At 37.2% G+C, this 19908-nt stretch overlaps 1 long non-coding RNA gene across 1 annotated transcript in view; it reads right to left on the reverse strand.

The window, feature by feature from the left end:
- Positions 1-228: 228 nt before the first annotated feature.
- LOC124887371 overlaps positions 229-19908 on the reverse strand; it is a 47869-nt gene continuing 28189 nt past the window's right edge. The window contains exon 2 of the long non-coding RNA XR_007044978.1: positions 229-806. This is a non-coding gene — a long non-coding RNA (uncharacterized LOC124887371). The remainder of the gene's footprint in view (positions 807-19908) is intronic.

Raw genomic sequence — 19908 nt, forward strand, 5'->3', positions numbered from 1 at the left:
GCAACCAAGAAAGGTCATTATTGTGAAGAAGGGTTTATACAACTTTCACTAATCATAGAAATTAAATATTTTCACAACCCCAATTAGCTATTCACATTAAGGCTCCCATAACCCTAGTTATGAGTGCTTACCCATATATCTCAATAGAAGAATAAGAAGAAATCATTATGTTTCTCATAGATAAATTCAGAAATCACTTATAAAAATCACAAGAATTGTTCTTAAATCTTTAGTAGAAATGAGGATAGAAATGGTTAGATCCACAATTTTATCTTGAATCTCAGAGAATACTATGCTAAAATAAGTCTCAAAGATGGAAACATGATAAAAAATACCTAAATAAAACCTAAACTGGGTATTTATATGTTCCCAGATACAGAGGATTTAAAATTCAAACTCAGAAAAGCCGCATCCAAGTTGGCAGTCAGGCTGGTGGCTCGTTGAAAGCCTAACGATCTATTGCGTGGACCATCACTGATGGTTCCAGAATGTCAGGTTCTATTAAGGGTTAACGGTTATGTTAGTGAACCGTCGCTGTCCTGGCGATCCATCGCATGGGCCGTCACTTGATCCTCCAAGATGCCATGTTCTGTTTTGCCCTGACGGACAAGTTAACAGTGCGTCGAATGGTTGACTGTCCTCCACTTGGACCGTTAATGAGACAACTCAACTACTCCCTTCTATTTTACTCTGGCAACCACCCTGGCGGTTCATCACATGGCTAACGATCCTCCAGTTTGACCGTAAGTGGCCTTTTTCTGCATTTTCCAAGTCTTCCCTTCATCTGGCTCCTTAACCTAAAAACACTAAAATCCAGTATTAAATACAACATTAGTTTCTTGAAAACATATAATTATCCTTTGAAAAAAATGTAAAATATTCTATCAAAAACTAGAACATCATAGGGGTGGCTGAACGAAAGAGGAGGAGGGGAGAGAGGGGCTGGACAGGGGTGAGGGGTGGGGTGGTGGCTTGGTAGGGGGAGGGGGCTGGATGAGGGTGAAGGGTGGAGTGGGCTAGACGGGTAGGGTGCTTGGGGAGGGGGGTTTTATTTATTTTTTTAAATTTATTATTTTTAAATTTTAAAAATATATTTAATTTTAAAAAAATGGTAGGAAAAAAGGACCTTTTTTAATTTTAATATTATTTTTATTTTTTAAAACTATTTTAATATAAAATTGATAAAAAAATTGATGCCCACTCGCACCCTAGGTGCGTGCCTACACAGGCCTTATCCTAGTCAGTACTTTTAATGCCACATAGGCATGGTCAACGGTCAAATGGTTTGAAATATTGCTTTTTAGTGGGTTCAAGGGTCCAGATGAAAAACATGTAAGTAGAAGTGTCCACATTACAAAACGGACACAGTACAAGGGTCCATCGAACCATTTTGCCAAGATTATAAAATAATAACAAATAATATATCTAGTATGAGCTGTATATACTCACGAGGGGGTTACATGAACAAATACTATACAATACAACACTGCATACTATCCATAAATCCTCTAGAAAGTTTAACACACTAAACTACTAATAACAAATTGGGACAGACCCCGATTGAAACACCCCAAACTTTGGACCTACCTTGCAAAAATTTCCCGAGTCTTGAACCATCTATGCATCATATGACTCACCATACTAGTCGTTTGATATGGCTATGGGTCAAGGACCCTAGTCGTATGTTGGTCAGTGTCATATTGGATAAGTTCCATTCTTGGTACGAGAAGATTCCATATAAGTCGTATGTACATGATACAAGTAGTATGGTCCAAACGATATCTTATTCAATGTTTAATCTTGACATGCTGCTTAGGGTACGACTTAAAGGGTACTAGTCATATGGTTAGGGTACACATTAGTCTATGGAGTCGTATATTGGACAGAATATGATGTCCAACTTTCTGATCAATGTACGAGTGGGAGGTACCACTAGTATGATGTGGGTGCGAGTAAGGGGGTCCAACCGTACCCTCCTGCGAGTCTTTTACAGCTTTTAAGATAAAGGTATTTTAGACATTTCCCACCCTAAGCTCTTAATAACCCACATCTTATTACACTATTTTTTCCCTTAATCTTCACTTTGGAAGATCTAAACACTCTAAAAAACTCTCTAGAAATCTCCCTAGGATATTTGGGCTAGGGTTTCCTCAAGGTGGTCATCTAGAGGACTAAGAATCGAAATCTCTCTGTGAAACTTCATAATTTAGGCATGTGACTCCTTCCTCATTGTTAGTTCATAAAATCATATGTTTTAAATATTGTTCTTGAATCATAATTAGTGGTTTTGAAGTCCATGATTGTGGGTTTGAATACATATTGTTGAGTATTGTTCTCTCATGATTTCACTTGTGTTTATACATATTTTTATGAATGTTTTGGACATGTGGGTTCATGGAAATTGTGGTTTACTAAATGGGTCATGGTTAAGCTTAACATGATGCTTTTTGACTTAAATAATGGTTTGATAATGGTATGCCGTAACCTGTTTGTGAAAATATCTATGACAAGAATTTTGTCACATGATGAGTTGTGTTTTGAGATAATTCTTGGAATAAGAATGTTAGTGAAGGATGAATGGTTTTGTAAAGGTCTTGATGGCCATAAATTGAATTGAATTGTGATTTGAACTAAGACATTGGCCCAATGGTGTAAATGCTTTCATGAAGACCCTGTGGGTCATAAATGGTTTTAAATTGTAACCTTAGTGGTGCAATTGGCTAAATGGGTTTGAGTCCCTAAATGTCAAATTGAATTGGTGACTATGTATAGACAATGGGTTTGAGTCCCAAAGTCGAATGATAATGGCTATGGCATATTATACACTTGCAAGTGAGGTTGGTATGACGATACCAACGGATGCCTTTGGTAAGTAATTGGAATAATGGTTATGTGTATGTGTAAAGAATGTTTTAAATATGATTTAAAGCGGGCTGTGTAGTCCGTCCATGAAATTGGAGTTCGAAGGACTAATGCTGGAAACCGCATTAGCCGACATGGGTGTCTAAATGATAGAAACGTTCGAGTCCCCTAAATAAATATATGAATGGGAGGTTTGAGTCACCCATATTGTATATATTGGTGCTAAGTTACCTTGATTATGATAGGAGGTTCGAGTACCCAAAGATGGCATATACAGATATGGATATTCTTTAGTTCGTACAACTACACGCACTAGGGCCCATCCAGCTATGGGAGAGCTGGACCCATATAGTCCGTGGGTGCCTTATTTTATGAAGGTTATTCTACACAACCGAGGTTACAAAGTTCCCCTTCTTACCAAACTTATTTAACCCTTCATGGGAGAAATTGGGTACCAAAACCCTTCTAGAAAGCTTTACAAAAATAAGAGGTAAACTGAGTACCTCTATTTGAGATGATATATAACGGAACACCGTGCAACCTAACCAACTCTCTAATATAAATCATGGTATAGTCCTCGGCTAAATAAAAAGTATGGACTGGTAAGAAATGGGCAGATTTTGTCATCCTATCCATAAGGACCCAAATATAATCATGCTGACGACAAGTATGAGGCAAACCTGTAACAAAATCCATGTTCACTTCCTTCCACTTCCAAGTGGTAATACTGAACTCCTGCATAGACCAACTGGGCTTTTGATGTTAAATCTTAACCCGTTGATAAGTGGAGCACTTAGCTACAAACTCTACAATATCCCTCTTCATACCACTCCACTAATAGATTTCTTACAGATTGTGGTACATCTTCGTGGCCCTTGGATGAATAGAGTAACACAAACCATGTGCTTCTACAAGAACTCACTGTCTCAACTTATCAACCCCCAACACACATAGCCTACCTTGGTAACATAACACACCATCTCTTCCTTTGGAGAAAACCTATACTTTTTGATCTCTGACTGACTCCTTCAGCTTCACCAGACTGGGATCCCTATCTTGATTTTTTTTCACTTTGAAAACCAAAGAAGTTTCTAAACTATTTTGAACCCATACACTACCCTTAGCTGAATCAACCAAATGAATGCCTGATCTAGACAAATGATGAACTTCCTGAACTAAGTCTTTCTTATCATTCTCAACGTGAGTAACACTACCCATAGACAGTCTAATAAGGGCATCTACTACTACATTGGCCTTGACCACATAATATGTAACACTTATGTCATAATCTTTCAATATTCTAACCATCTCCTCTGATGTAAATTCAAATCCTTTTATGAAAACACATACTACAAGCTTTGGTCGTTCGTGAACATATCAACATACACCCCATAAAGATAGTGCCTCTAGATTTTTAATGCAAACACAACAGCAGCTAGCTTAAGATCATGGGCAGGGTAGTTCTTTTCATGGGGCTTAAGTTGTCTAGAGGCATAGGCCATAACTTTACCCTTCTGCATTAAAACACACCCCAAACTAACTCTGGAAGCATCACAGTACATAGCAAACCCATCTGAACCATCTGGTAACATCAAATCTAGGGTTGTGGTGAGTCAAGTTCTCAACTCCTAAAAACTCTTTTCATAAGAATTTGACCACTAAAAGTTAACTTTCTTTTGAGTCAATCTGGAGATAGGGGATAAAATAGATTTAAACCCTTCAACAAACCATAGATAATAGCCAACGAAGCCCAAAACTCCTGATATCTGATGAAGAAATGAATCTGGGCCAATTTCTCACCACTTCGGTCTTTTGAGGATCAACTTTAATGACATCACTAAAAATAATATGACTAAGGAAAGCTACTGACCTTAGACAAAATTCACACTTACTGAATTTGGTGAACAACTGATGGGTTCTAAGAGTCTGCAATACTATTCTGAGGTGGTCTGCATGATTATTTTTGTTATGGGAGTAGACAAGAATGTCATCAATGAACACTATGGTGAATATGTCAAAGTACTATTTGAAAACTCAGTTCATTAAGTCTATGAAGGCTGCTACGGCATTTGTAAGACCAAAGGAAATGACTATAAACTCGAGGTGACCATACCAGGTCCAAAAAGATATTTTTGAAATATCACATTTTTGAAATATCATATTCTTTAACTCTGAGCTGGTGATAGCCGGATATGAGATCTATCTTAGAAAAATAACTGGCATGTCGAAGTTGGTCGAACAAGTCATTGATTTTGGAAAGTGGGTATTTGTTCTTGATGGTAACATTATTCAAATGACAATAGTCTATGCATATTCAAAGAGAACCATCTTTCTTATGCATGAATAGGACTGGTGTGCCCTACAGGGAAATGCTGAGCCTAATGAATCCCTTGTCTAGGAGTTCTTTCAATTGTTCTTTAACTCTCTGAGTTCGACTGGAGCCATTCTATATGGAGAAAGGGAAATAGGCTGAGTATCAGGAAGAAGGTCTATTCCAAAGTCAATTTCCCTTTTGGGAGGAACTCCAGAAAGATCTTCAGGGAAAACATCTGGAAATTCCCTTTCTATTGGAACTGACTCAAGATTGGAAGTCTCAGAACGAGAGTCTTTGACTCACACAAGATGATGGACACACTTCTTGGATATCATTTTTCTCACTCTAAGATATGAAACACGTTGACCCCTAAGCACTATGGTACTACCCCTCTATTCGAGGATAACCCTATTTCTATAATCAACTGAAGCATAGAACAAATAGAGCCAATCCATACCGAGAATAACATTAAAATCTGTCATCTCTAATTCTACCAGTTCTAATGAGGTAACTTTCTGAGACACTGTAACCAGGCAGTTTCTGTATACCCACCGAGCTATGATAGATTTACCTACTAGGATATATACTAAGAAGGGATCTGTTAAAGTTTTGAGACTAACTTTAAATTTGATAGCTATGTAATGGGTTACAAAAGAAAGAGAAGCTCCGGGATCTAACAAGGCTTAAACATATAAATGAAAGACTTGTAATATACCAGTAACCACATTAGGAGAACTTTCCTAATCCTATCGGGTCTGAAGTACATAAAGTCTATTCTGACGTTGACCACTAGTAGCCTAGGAAACTGTGCCCTGCTAAGATAGAAAACCTACTAGAGTCGATGACTGATAAGATTGGCCAGTTTGGCACACATCTCTTCCCTTCCGAGAAACCACCCAATACTCCCGAATCCTATGGCCTGGCTTACCACACCCAAAACATATGTCGCTGCCAGCTTTACAAATACCCTGATGGTTCTACTATGTTTCTTGTAAAGAGGATTCGTCCGAGAACTGTTCACACTACCCTGAGACTTAGTGCCTGGCACTCTATCCCTATTATCATTTATAAATTTGGACATTGGTGCACTATCGATGACAGAGTTGGGACTAAAGATTTTAGGCAAAATTGAGGATGGTTTCCACTCTTTGACTTTAGCTGAGTGAAATTAAAGCTATCTATTCTAGCCCTCTTGTTCTCCCTCTCTCTCCTTAGTCTTCTTCTCCTTAATCTATTGAGCATGGACCATCAACCTCACTAAGTCCATCTCTTTAATTAATATTGCGGTCCTACACTCCTTAACCACACTATCAGATACACTAAACATGAACTTGCTCATCCTAGACCTGTTATCAATCACCACACGAGGAGCATACCTAGTTAGCCTAGTAAATTTAAGGAAAGAATCCTTCACACTCATGTTGCCCTGCCTCAAGTTTATAAACTCTTAACATTTGTCTTCCCTCAGCTTTAATAGGAAGAATCTATCTAAGAAGGTTGCAACAAACTTCTCCCTATTTATAGTCCTTGTATCTACGCCTCTATCCTATTTCCACTACTTAAACTTTGTATGGGCTCCTACAGCTGGTGAGTAGCCAATTCAGCACTCTTACTAGAAGTCACCCCTATAATGTCTGTTACCTTCTGGTCCATGTTGAGAAATTTTTATAGATCCTCTTTAGATTTGGATCCTAAAAACAGAGAAGGATTTATTCGGGTAAAGTCTTGAATCCTAGCTACGGCAGTATTGGTCACTGGGTTGGTGAGAATAACGACTGGCTGAATATTTTGAGATGCTACAGAGTAAGCTAGATTAGTGAATGCAGCTGTGAACTCTACATGAGAAATATATTCATTCAGGGGATCTTCTTGAATGGGTGAAGGAGCTAGCTGGTTTACATTTATTCTTCCGCTTGTCTTTCTGGGAGGCATATTTTGTAAGTGGAAGGAAGAATAGATTAGACAAAGAGTTTAACATGAGCTCATGCTCAGTCATATGACATGAATATATAAAGAAAGGAGACTTTTCTTAAAACTCCTTGTAAGCTCCTATCCATAAGTGTGGCATACTTCACACCTATGCGCAAGACTCTACTTAATATGACTTTCAAACTCCCTAGGACACTTTAAAACCTAAGGCTCTGAGACCAAGTTTGTAAAACCCTAAGAGTACACCCTTGGTGCCATACAGTACTTACAGTCCCGAGGGACCACAAGCTAACCCATGAGCTGGTACCTGTTGTTAGCATTGAATAACATACTAGAAATAAAATACATGCGCAGAAGTTAACTGAAAAATTCCATAAGGTTTTAAGTTCTAAAACATCTAAAATCAAGACTGGAAAAACTGACAATAATAGATGATAACTGACTAATTATCTGTACTAGTCTGAAAAGCCTATATTGACTGACTGTGTAGCTAATGGGATAAACCCCCAACTAAATTTGACTGATTAGTAAAATACTAAACTAGTAAGGTAAACTGAGATAAATAAACCATGTCCTCAAAGTATGAGGACTCACCACTACTACAACAGATAATCTGGTATGTCTATACGCGATCAGGGAACTAAGCATTCAAACATAAGATATTAAATATCATAGCGCAAGAAATGATTGTACGATCAGTAATTTGAATATACTTGTATGCTAACTAAGGTTAGGCTAATATACATGGTTTCACGTGCATGATTAATAACTGACTGAATGTATAGCATGAAGTACTCAGCAAAATACATAAAATCTGTAAAGGCTGAGAATACATGACCAAGCATAAAACATGTCCTGAATATAGTCTATAAACTAAAATACTGAATACTGATAAATGAATAACTGGTATCTATATGCTATGGTCAAGTAAATCTAAAACTAAATTACTGAGCTGAATACTAGACTGAAACTATAGGAGTTATCATTTAATCGACATACCCCAATGAGCAAATTAGGGTCCAACCTGTTACCCTGGTTTGAAGGGTGTCAGTATCTTGCCACGAGTACTAACACTTGGCTGTATGGATCCACTAATGTGCTATCCCGAAGGACTAAGAGTGTCAATCCTAAAGATGGGTGACCCCTAAGAGGTAGTCAAGTCTTAACTGATGGGTAACTCCCCATATCCTACACTGGCTATGTAGTTCTAGAGTGTAGGGTTTTCTACTAACAACTCATTCCTAACTTACAGGGAAGCCACCATCCCTGCACTCGCTCGGTGCTAAATCCTACTCCCAACTAAAAGAGACTGAACTCTGGACTGACTAGTTTTAACTATTTATAGTAACTGGCTGAAATGATAGGACTTGTAACTATTTTGTGACCATTCTTTAGATGCTAAAAACTAGGTAAACATCTAAAATTCGGGTATTTAAACCCCCTGGACTCGATAGCAAGATCATACTAAAACTTTAAGGACATAATGTGAAAACATTTATTCCAAACTCATTCTTGTAGGCATTTCATCAAACACTTGACATTCGTAGTTTAAGCTAAGCAATGGAATAGTTTAAAACTTCTAGTAATATCATGGTTTCAATATCAACATCCATAATTATGATTTAATCAATGAACAACACCATTCAACCACTTAGGATTCAATTACATGAACAATTTTATATCAAGCTTGGTATAAATCGAAATTCATGAGAACTTATGGACAAAATTCATAAAAAAACAAGTAAAGATCATACTTTTAAATTTAAAAGAGGTTCTTTGGCACCATAGGTGGAAGGGCCCATGGATGAACATTTAACATACCTTAATTGAAGAATCCTTGAAAGTTCTAGGTGGATTTTTCATTGGAATTAATCTTGAAAGTTGAAGCTTTAGGGTTTTATTGGAGACAAATTTTGCTGAATAATGAGAGTACTAGGCTAAGAATAGGTTAAATATTTCATTTTCATGAATTAGTGAAGGGTAATTGACTTAAATACCCTTCTAAAACTTAAAATTGCTACTGGAATCCTGATTTTTACCCCTTGGTGTGATGCGGTGCTATTGCATTGCATCACTATAAAATGGACGAGTGAGATTTTGCACTCCAGCATAATGTTGTGCTATTGTGTTGCATCACTGGAAAAAGGACGAGTGTGAATTTGCACTCTAATACAACGTAGTGCTTGCTCTACCGCAATTTCTTATGTAACACTGTCCAATTATTGTGACCTACTAAAAAGGGACGAGTGTGATTTAACGACTCACCACAATGTGGTACAATCATGGTGGCTTACTTCCTCACATAAAAAATGCTATAACTTTTCATCTACGCATCAGATTAAGGTAAAATTAGTATATTTGGAAAGATGACTCAATTATCTACAATTAGGTGGGTCTTGATTTGGAAAATTATTAGTATAACAAAAGATATGCTCATTTGAAGTTGACTATAGCAACATCTTTCTCAAAAACTCAATTGGTAAGGGATATTTTGATTCGTCCAATAGCTAGGAGTTATTTGAGGCCTTAATACACATCAAACTCTCTCATAAAACTACCAAATCACTATAATTCATTTCTCTTAAGATCGAAGAATGGTTCTAATATTGGTTTGGATTCTCAGGGTATTGCACTCATTAGATAAGTCATAACATGTTTTGATGGGTCAAGTGACCTTAGTAGTAGTTTTTCAATAAAGGGTTTTAGGGTTTCTATCTTGGGTACGACTTGAGGGTATGAGTCATAAAGACTCATAACGAGTCATTAAGATGGAATCACAACAAAATAAGAAATTTAGTGGCAAAGTTCTGCTCTGAGTACTAGTGGCTCACCATGAACCGTGAGGACTTGTTATGATTTTTTGGGGGCAAACGTAGGATTTTCAAAGCTTACTCAATTTGGTTTTGTGTTGGTAATGATTGGACCTTACGAGTCGTAAGGATTCATTATAAGTGTTACTAGTGAGTTATCGGGTCAACAGTGTGTTGGGGTCCTATAAACTATTTTGGTTATGACTCATGGTGATGAGTCTTAAGAAGTGGCTATGAGTCTCTGATTGACCTGTAGTCAAGGGTGACACTTTTCTTGCTTTTAATTTAAGGGCATTTTGTACATATGCCCTTACCCAAATTAAAACCCACGTCTAATAACCCCTTTAGGGTGTCATTAGAACTCAAAAACAATCTAAGTAACTTCTCAAACACTTCAAAAGGCTCTCTGAATTCCCTCAAGCAAGTCAAGTTAGGGTTTCATCAAGTTGGTAATCTAAGGTCTTAAGGGTCTATTTCTTTCTCAATTTCTTGATATTTAAACCATGTTACTCTTTCCTCATTGTTAATTTAGCAAAGACACATATTTTAAAGTATTGTTCATGAGATATTTATAATGGTTTTGAAACAAAGGTTTAGGGTTCTAAATGCTTATGAATTGAACAATCTTTCTAATGGTTTGTATATGATTTCCATGCTTTAATTATGGTTTTAAATGTGTAGGTGTATGGGTATGATCAATGAACTTAGGAATTGTGATTTTCCCAAACTTATGACTTTTAAAGTGGTTATGACCCCAACCCTATATTGTGAATTTGGTTTTTAAATTATGATAATTGCGAGAATTGGTAAAATTGAACTAGTCTTGAGCTTTTGCATGATATAAAGAGATATTTGAAACATAATGGCCAGATCTAATGAACAAAGGGTGTCGGTTTCCCCCTACTTTGTATTAATAAAAAAAAGGATTTGTTTTCCCCAAGTTAGTGGAAATTGTTTTTGCATATTGTTCTTACCTTGCAAGTATAGTTGGTATGATGATACCAACAATGTATGCCTTAATGTGGAATGTGGTTCAATGAATAGGAATGTATGATACTTTTTTTAATTGGGTTCTAATAAGGGTTGTGTAGTTGAGTCCTAAAAGTGGAGGTTCGAGTGACCAATACTGGAAACCATGTTTTCCAATGCAGGGGTCAAAGTGAAAAGGGAGGTTCGAGTCCCCCACATTATTATTTCATAATTAGGGAGGTTTGAGTCCCTCATAAATCATTACATGATCGGGCGCTTAAGTCACTATAGTATATGATTGGAAGGTTCGAGTCCCCAGTACATATATATGAGTTTATTCTCTGCTTTATTTGGATTAATGCATTGGGCCCCAGCCAGGGGGTGAGATCTGGGGCCCATATATCCCATGGGTAAATGTTAAGATGGTTGAGCTACATAATTCTGGTTAAAGTTTTAAGTACATATTAAGCCTTGTTCTCTATCTCAGAATGTGAAGTATATATGTATATGCATTTGATTATGTTCATTAGTTTTGAATGATTTTAAACTATTGATCATGACATTATATTATCCTTATCCTTGAGTTTCATGCTATCACTCCAACTGCTAATCATCTTCGAATGTTGTACCCCCATACAATGCAAGAATTGGTCATACTTCTACATTTCCTACTCAGTTAGGATTTGGGATCAACTTATGAGTTAATATTAAAGTGGTGAGTTTTAATACATCAGATGTCTAAATTTCATATTTTAGTCTCTCATGGCTCAAATTGTTTAGACTTGTTTTTGGCTATAGTTGGGGGCATGTCCCAATACTTTATTAATATTCAGGTTTGGTTCATTGTTAGAAGGCTTTATTTGGACTACTGTGGTTATTGGGTAGTGTTGGTTGGTTGGTCGGTCAGTCACCGGTCGTCAGTTATTGACATACATTAAATTTTTCTTAAGCTATTGCAAGCTATATTGTTATATGTTCAGAATTCATCCAACTTTGAGGTGTGTTGTGGTTGGTTTGGTTAGGTGCAGGGTGATCTCTGATCCATGTGGGACTTGAGATACCCTTCACGACCAGGCTCTGATTTTCATTATGACAGAGATGGTATTAGAGCCTAAGTTTGGTGTCATTAGGTATCCAATAAAGTCATGTCAAGTAGAGTCTCATTTATGGGTGTGTAGCATGCTAAGTCATAACAGAGATAGTATTAGAGCCTAGGTTTGGTTTCATTAGGTTTCCAATAAAGCAATGTCAAGTAGAGTCTCGTTTATGGGTATGTATCATGCTACACTTATAAAGGAGAGGCTACTAGATATTTAGGAATGTTTCCCTTTCATTTTGTGTTATTTCAAGCTATAGAGTCCAAGGTCTTGAATCTTTTCTAATTCTCATGTGTTTGATTTTCAGATCACATCTTCCTGAAGATCTGATGGTCATGACAAATCTTTTATCCCATCTGAGGATTATATGGATGGATCTCATCCAATTCCAGGAGTTTAGACCCAGTCCAGGGTCGCTACCTCTAATTTCCCTGAGGGAGCTCTACTTGTTCCCCTATCTCTCCTCGGGAACCTCAACTTAATGTGCCTAATGCTGAGTTTTGCCAGTTGATTTATTTTCTCACCTAGTTGGTATCCTCCCAGACTAAGTGTGTTTCTTTTATTGCTTCATTATTTGAGGCCACTAAGGTTGACTAATTTATGAGGTTGAGTCTACCTATTTTCACTGGTTCTAAAGTTGAGAAAATCCTTAAAATTTTATTAATGAGAACAAAAATATCTTTCATGTGATGCAAGCTACAAACATGGAGGGTGTAGAGTTTGTATCTTATCAATTTATGGATATGGTGTACCAATGGTATGAGGAGTGGGACAAATCTAGGGGTGATATTGTCGGTTCCTCTTTATAGAATGATTTTTCAAGTGCTTTACTTGACTATTTATTTTCTCAGGAGTTGAGAAAGGCAATGGTCAAGGAATCTAAAGTAAGGCAGGATATTAGTAAAGGAGTGTGCCTTAAAGTTTCATTAGTTATTGTATTATGCTTTTGAATTGGTGGCTAGCATGATGGCTAGAATAAGGAATTTTGATTTGGGGTTGTCCTGAGAGTTGATCTTGGAAAGCAAGGCTGTCTTATTGAATAAGGATATGGATATCTCTAGACTTGTGGTGTATATACAACAGGTGGAGAAAGAAAAGAAGAAGCAAGCAGAGATGAGTAAGAGGCAGAATAAGAAGTTTTGCCATTTGAATCAGGGTGGAGGTCAGCAATAAAGTGGTAAAGATGGTGAGAAGTGGTCTAAGAAATAATGGGGCAGTTTGGGTTCCTACTCTACATCTAGTGCTCCTTATCCAAAGCCTTCAGGTGACCATTGTTCGCCTTATGATGGTGTATTTAGAGAGCCATAAGCCTAGTTACCAGCTAGTGGGGCTCAGTCAGCTCTATCATATCCTTCTTCTAGATTTTATGGTTAGGTACATTATGGGTTTGGCAAGAAAGGGAAGAATAAGTACTTTAAATATGGCCAGACAGGTCATCTACAGAGGGATTATCCTTTTAAGGTTGCGTCTAGGGCAAGTAAGATTCCCGTTGATACTTTGTCTGCTCCTTCACCAAAGGGTGCTACTTTTGCTTCTGGCTCTGGCATTGGTCAGCACCGTCTATATGTTTTTTGCACTCACCATGATTCTGATGCATCCCCTTATCTTGTTACTGCTATGATTAAGCTCTTTTCTCATGATGTATATTGTCTACTTGATCTCGGGTCTACTCTTTATTATATGACCCCTTATATGGCTATTCATTTTGGCTTTAATCTAGATGTACTTTTGATCCTCCCCCTGTATCCACCCTAGTGGATGACTCATTGTGGCTAGAAGGTTCTATAGAGGTTATGTAATTTCGATTCATGGTAGGAAGACTTTGTTGGATCTATTAGAGTTGGACATATTAGACTTTGATATGATTTTAGGGATGGATTGGTTGCATTCGTGTTATGCTTCTCTTGATTTTGAACCTAAAAAGTCAATTTCAATTTTCTAAGTAAGCCGATAACTGAATAGGCAGGTATTTCCATAGTGCCTAAGGGAAGGTTTATCTCATATCTTAAATCCCGAAGATTGATTTTTAAATGGTGCCTCTATCACCTAGTGTATGTTAAGGATTCTAGATCCAAAGGTCCTTTTCTACAAACTGTCCCTATGGTTTGTTAATTTTTTGAGGTGTTCTTTGATGATCTTCTTGGTATTCCTCCCGATAGGGAAATTGATTTTGGGATCTATCTTCTTTTGGACAATCATCTTATTTATATTCCTACTTATAGAATGGCTCCGACTGAGTTGAAAGAACTCACAGAGCAGTTGAAAAATTTTCTTGACAAGGGTTTTATCTTTCCTACTGTGTCTTTATGGGGTGCTCCGGTTATCTTCATGCATAAGATATATGGTTTCCTTCGAATGTGCATTGATTACCACTAACTGAATAAAGTAACCGTGAAGAATAAGTATCCGCTTTCGAGGATTGATGATCTCTTTGATCAGCTTTGGGGCTAAGTTCTTTTTCAAAATTAAACTTTGGTTTGGGTACCATCAGTTGAATATTAAGGAGGCGGATATCCGTAAGATTTCTTTTCAAACGTGATATGGTCATTTTGAGTTTTTGGTAATGTCCTTTGGTTTGACCAATTCCCTGGCTGTATTTATGGATCTTATGAATTATGTTTCCTGTTAGTTCTTGGACTTGTTTGTCATTATCTTTATCGATGATATTTTGGTGCATTCCTAAAGTGAGGTAGATCATACTGATCACCTCCTCGTTATGTTGATGACCCTAAAGGATCAATATTTGTATGCAAAGTTCTCTACGTGTGAGTTTGGGTTGAATTTTATAACATTCTGGGTCATGTTTTTTCTAGCAAAAGGGTCATGTGGGATTTACAGAAGGCTGAGATAGTTAAGAAGTGGCCTAGACCCACGACTCATCTAATATTTATAGCTTCTTAGGTTTACCCGATTATTATAGAAGGTTTGTAGAGAGTTTTTCTTCTATTGCTGCCCCGTTGACTAAGTTAACTCAAAAGAAGTTGAAATTTTTATGGTTTAATGCTTCTAAGCGTAATTTTGAGAAGCTAAACGATAAGTAGACTTCAACTCTGGCCTTGACTCTAATTGAAGGCACCAATGGTTTTGTTTTCTATTGTGATGCGTCTTGGGTGCTACTGGGCTGTGTGTTAATGTATCATGGTAAAGTGGTTGATTATGATTCTAGTTAGTTGAAAGTTCATGAGATGAATCACCCAACTGATGATTTGGAATTGTTAGCTGTGGTGTTTGCATTAAAGATCTAATGGCACTATTTGTATGAGGTCAATGTTGATATTTATTCTTATCATAAGATCCTACAATACATGTTCACCAAAAAAAAAATTAAATCTCAAAAATAGGAGGTGGCTTGAGCTGCTAAAGAACTATGACATGAGTCTCCACTATCATCCAGGTAAAGCTAACCTGGTTGTTGATGCTCTTAGCAGGTTATACATAGGAAGCTTATCTCAAGTGGATAAGGAGAAACGGGATTTGGTGAAGGATATTCATCGTTAGAATTATCTTGGAGTTCGTCTCTTAGATTTCGAGGCTAATGGTGTAATTTTTCAAGAGGTGGAAAAGCCATCTCTTGGTGCTGACATAAAGGAGAAACAAGTGTTGGATCCTATTTTGATGTAAATCAAGAATGATGTATGTAGGAAAAAAGTGATAGTTTTCTAGTTTGGTGGTGATGGTATCTTGAGGTTCCAAGGAATATTTGTGTTCTCGATATTGATGGGTTGCGGGGAAGAATTTTGGCTGAAGCTCATGAGTCGCATTATACTATTCACCCTCATTTGATGAAAAATGTACAATGATCTTAAGGAAATTTATTGGTAGAAAATCTGTCGTGGAACTGGTAAATTTTGTGGCTAAGTACATGGTGTGTCAACAAATGAAGATAGAGTATTGAGGCTCATTGGGTTAACTTAAGAAATTGAGCTACCAGTGTGTAAATGGGAGATGATAAATATGGATTTTTTACTGGTCTTCCTATCTCTCGCCAACTATTTGATTTGATTTGGGTCATAGTAGATTGAATGACTAAGTCTGTTCACTTATTGCCAGTGAAGAGTAATTTTTCTTCTGAAGATTTTTCCAAGTTATTCATTGAGGAGATCGTGAAGTTGCATGGTACACTAGTTTCCATCATACCTAATTGGGGCACTCAGTTCTCATCTCACTTTTAGAGGTTGTTCCAGCAAGGTTTAAGGATTAAGGTGACCTTTAGTACCACATTCCACTTGCAGATAGATAGGAAAACGGAAAGGATAATTTAGGTCTTGGAATATATGTTTTGGGCTTATGTATTTGATTTTAGGCATGGTTGGGTTTACCACTTACCTCTCATAGAATTTGCCTACAATAACAATTATCACTCCAGCATTGGTATGGATCCGTTTGAAGCCTTATATGATAGGAGGTCTAGATCTACTATTGGGTTGTTTGAGGTTGGTGAAAGTAAGTTATTTGTCTCTGATTCGATTCACTAAGCTATGGAGAAGGTTAAGGTGATTCGGGATAGACTTAAGGCCAATCAAAGTCACCAAAAGTCCTACGCGGATGTAAGGCGAATGGAGTTAGAATTCAATATTGGTGATTGGGAGTTCTTAAAGGTGTCTCCCATGAAGAAAGTGATGCAGTTTAGTAAGAAGGGGAAGCTCAGTCCCCTTTTTGTTGGTCCATACTTGGTTTGGAAGAAGGTTAGTAATGTTGCCTATGAATTGGAGTTGCCTTTTAATTTTAGCTTTATTCATTCGGTGTTTCACGTTTTAATGTTGAGGAAGTGAGTGGGTGATCCATCGAAGATTGTTCCTTTAGAGGAGGTGGGTATTTTGGATTCTTTTTCCTATGAGGAGGTCTCTATTGATATTTTGGATCATCAAGTCCGTCGGTTGCGGACGAAGGACGTGGCTTTAGTAAAGGTTCTTTGGAGGATCCAAGAGGTTGAGAAAGCTACTTGGGAAGCTGAATAAGACATGAAGTTCAAGTATCTATTCTTGTTTCCCATTTTGAATAATCGTGCTTAAGGTATGTGTATTTTGTAAAATCTTATTTTCTAAGTTTGTTAAAGGAAAGAGTGATTTCCTTGGCATCTTTGTTTTTTATCTTTGTTAAAGGTAAGAGTAGAGGTATGTGAGGTAAAATTGTGCTTAAAAAATCCTTGTCCTATCATTCAAGGATGAATGATCCTAAGAGAAGGAGTATGGAATGCCCTGGGTTTTTGGTCCTCGAATTTTTTCTGAGTCCTGAGCTTTATTCCCTAGAAAAAACTCATCTGATGAGTTGTAACATGTCTTGATGGGTCAGGTAACCATAGTCATAAGTTGTCCAGTGAGGGGTTTTTGAGATTCTGTCTTGGGAACAACTTGAGGGTACGAGTCGTAAAGACTCATGACGAGTCATTGGGATGGAATCATTAATCAAATCAGAAGTATAGTGGCTAAGTTCTTCTCTGAGTACGAGTGGCTTACTATTAGCTGTAAGGACTTGTTACGAGTCATTCGGTGAAAATCATAGGATTTACAGAGTTTACCCAATTGGGTTATGTATTGATTATGACTGGAACTTACGAGTCGTAGGGTCTAATTATGAGTGGTACCAGAGAGTCATAGGGTCAAAAGTATGTGGGGGTCCTAGAGACTATATTGGTTACGACTCATGGTGAAGAGTCTTAAGAAGTGGCTATGAGTCACTGATTGACCCGTAGTCAAGGGTGATACTTTGCAGCTTTTAAGTCAAGGGCATTCTGGACATTTGTCCCTTACCCAAATTAAATCCCACGTCTTATAAACCCTTTCGGGTGTCATTAGGACTTAGAAACAATCCAAGTAACTTCTCAAACACTCCAAAAGGCTCTCTGAATTCCCTCAAGAAAGTCAAGCTAGGGTTTCATCAAGTTGGTCATCTAAGTGCTCAAGGGTTGATTTCTCTCTAAATTTCTTGGTGTTTAAGGAATGTTACTCTTCCCTCATTATTAATTTGTTAAAGGCATGTGTTTTAGAGTATAGTTCAGGAGATATTTATGATAGTTTTAAAACAAAAGCTAGGGGTTTTGAGTGCTTATGAAATGAAAAATATTTCTCATGGTTTATATATGATTTCCATACTTTTATCATGGTTTTGAATGTGTGGGTTCATGGGTACGGTAAATGAACTAGGGAATTGTGATTTTTTTAAACTTGTGACTTTTGAAGTGGTAATGAACCCAACTCCATATTGTGAAATTGGTTTTTAAATTATGAGAACTCTGGGAATTTGTAAAATTGAACTAGTCTTGAACTATTGCATGATATAAAGAGATATTTCAAACATAATGGTCTGATTTAATGAACAAAGGGAGTCGGTGTTCCCCCACCTTTTATTAATGAATAAAGGAAGTTATTTTCCCCAAGTTAATAGAAACTGTTTTGACATGTTGTTCTTACCAAGCAAATGTAGTTGGTATGACGATACCAACAATGTATGCCTTAATGTGGAATGTGGTTCAATGAACGGGAATATGTGATACTTGTTTTAATTGGGCTCTAATATGGGTTATGTAGCTGAGTCATAAAAATAGAGGTCTGAGTGACCGGTACTCGAAATCATGTTTACCGATATGGGGTCAAAGTGACCAAAGAGCTTCGAGTCCCTCTCATTATTATTTCATGATTAGAGAGTTTCTATTCCCCTTTAAATCATTACATGATCTGGTGCTTACGTCACCTTAGTATATGATTAGGAGGTTTTAGTTCCTCGTGTATATAAATGAGATTATTCTCCAGTTCGTGCAGCTACATGCACTAGGGCCCAACCAAGGGGTTAAAGTTGGGGCCGATATATCCCATGGGTACATTTTATGATGGTTGAGCTACATAATCCAGGTTAAAGTTTCAAGTACATATTAAACCGTGTTCCCTATCCTGGAATGTGAAGTATATATGTATATGCATTTGATTATTTGCATTGGTTTTGAATGATTTTAAACTGTTGATTATGACATTATGTTATCCTTATCCCTGAGTTTCATGCTAGCTCTCCAACAGCTAATCGTCTTAAGAAGTTGTACCCCCACGCGATGCAGGAATTGGTCATACTTCTGCTCTACCTACTTTGTGATTGGGATTCAAGATCGGCTTGTGAGTTGACAATGAAGTGGTGAGCGTCCATATATCAGAAGTCTTCATTAAATGTTTTGGTCTCTTATGGCTCAAACTGTTTAGACATTTTTTGGCTATAGTCAGGGGCATGTCCAGACACTTTATTGATATTCAATCTTGGTTCATTGTTAGAAGGCTTTGTATGGATTACTGTGGTTATTGGGCAGTATTGGTTAGTTGGTTGGCCGACCCATCGTCGGTTATTGACATACATTAATTTTTTCTTAAGCTTTTGCATGCTATCTTGTTATAGGTTTGGAATTCATCCAACATTGGGGTGTGTTGTTGTTGGTTTGGTTAGGTTCAGGGGTGATCTCTGGTCTATATGGGACTTGAGATAACTGTCATGGCCAAGCCCTAGTTCGGGTGGTAACAAACAGGAAGTCAAGAAATGGATTTTCTAAGAATGTCCCGATAGCCTCCAAAAAATAAGTTACAGATATCTCTACACCAATCCATAAGACTCTACTAAACACTTAACTCTTGTAATAATACACCGGTGAACCTAGGCTCTAATACCAATTTGTCACGACCCAATTTCTCAAGTCATGATGGCGCCTACTAGAACTCACCCATAGGCAAGCCAAACCCATAGTCCGGAACGACTAGTCACGGACTACCCAAAGAGATAACAAAAAGAATGCAGAATATATATACTAAAAGATCAAATACATAATATAGTCCCAAAATCTGGTGGTATCAGTACAAGAGCTTCTAATAAAATAAGAGTACAAAAATGAAATACCAAGTAATTACACTGATACAACTTATCTCCAAATAGAATATTGAAAGTAGACTAGTCA

Source organism: Capsicum annuum, chromosome 9 (assembly GCF_002878395.1).
Source record: "Capsicum annuum cultivar UCD-10X-F1 chromosome 9, UCD10Xv1.1, whole genome shotgun sequence".
Classification (NCBI taxonomy): Eukaryota; Viridiplantae; Streptophyta; class Magnoliopsida; order Solanales; family Solanaceae; genus Capsicum; species Capsicum annuum.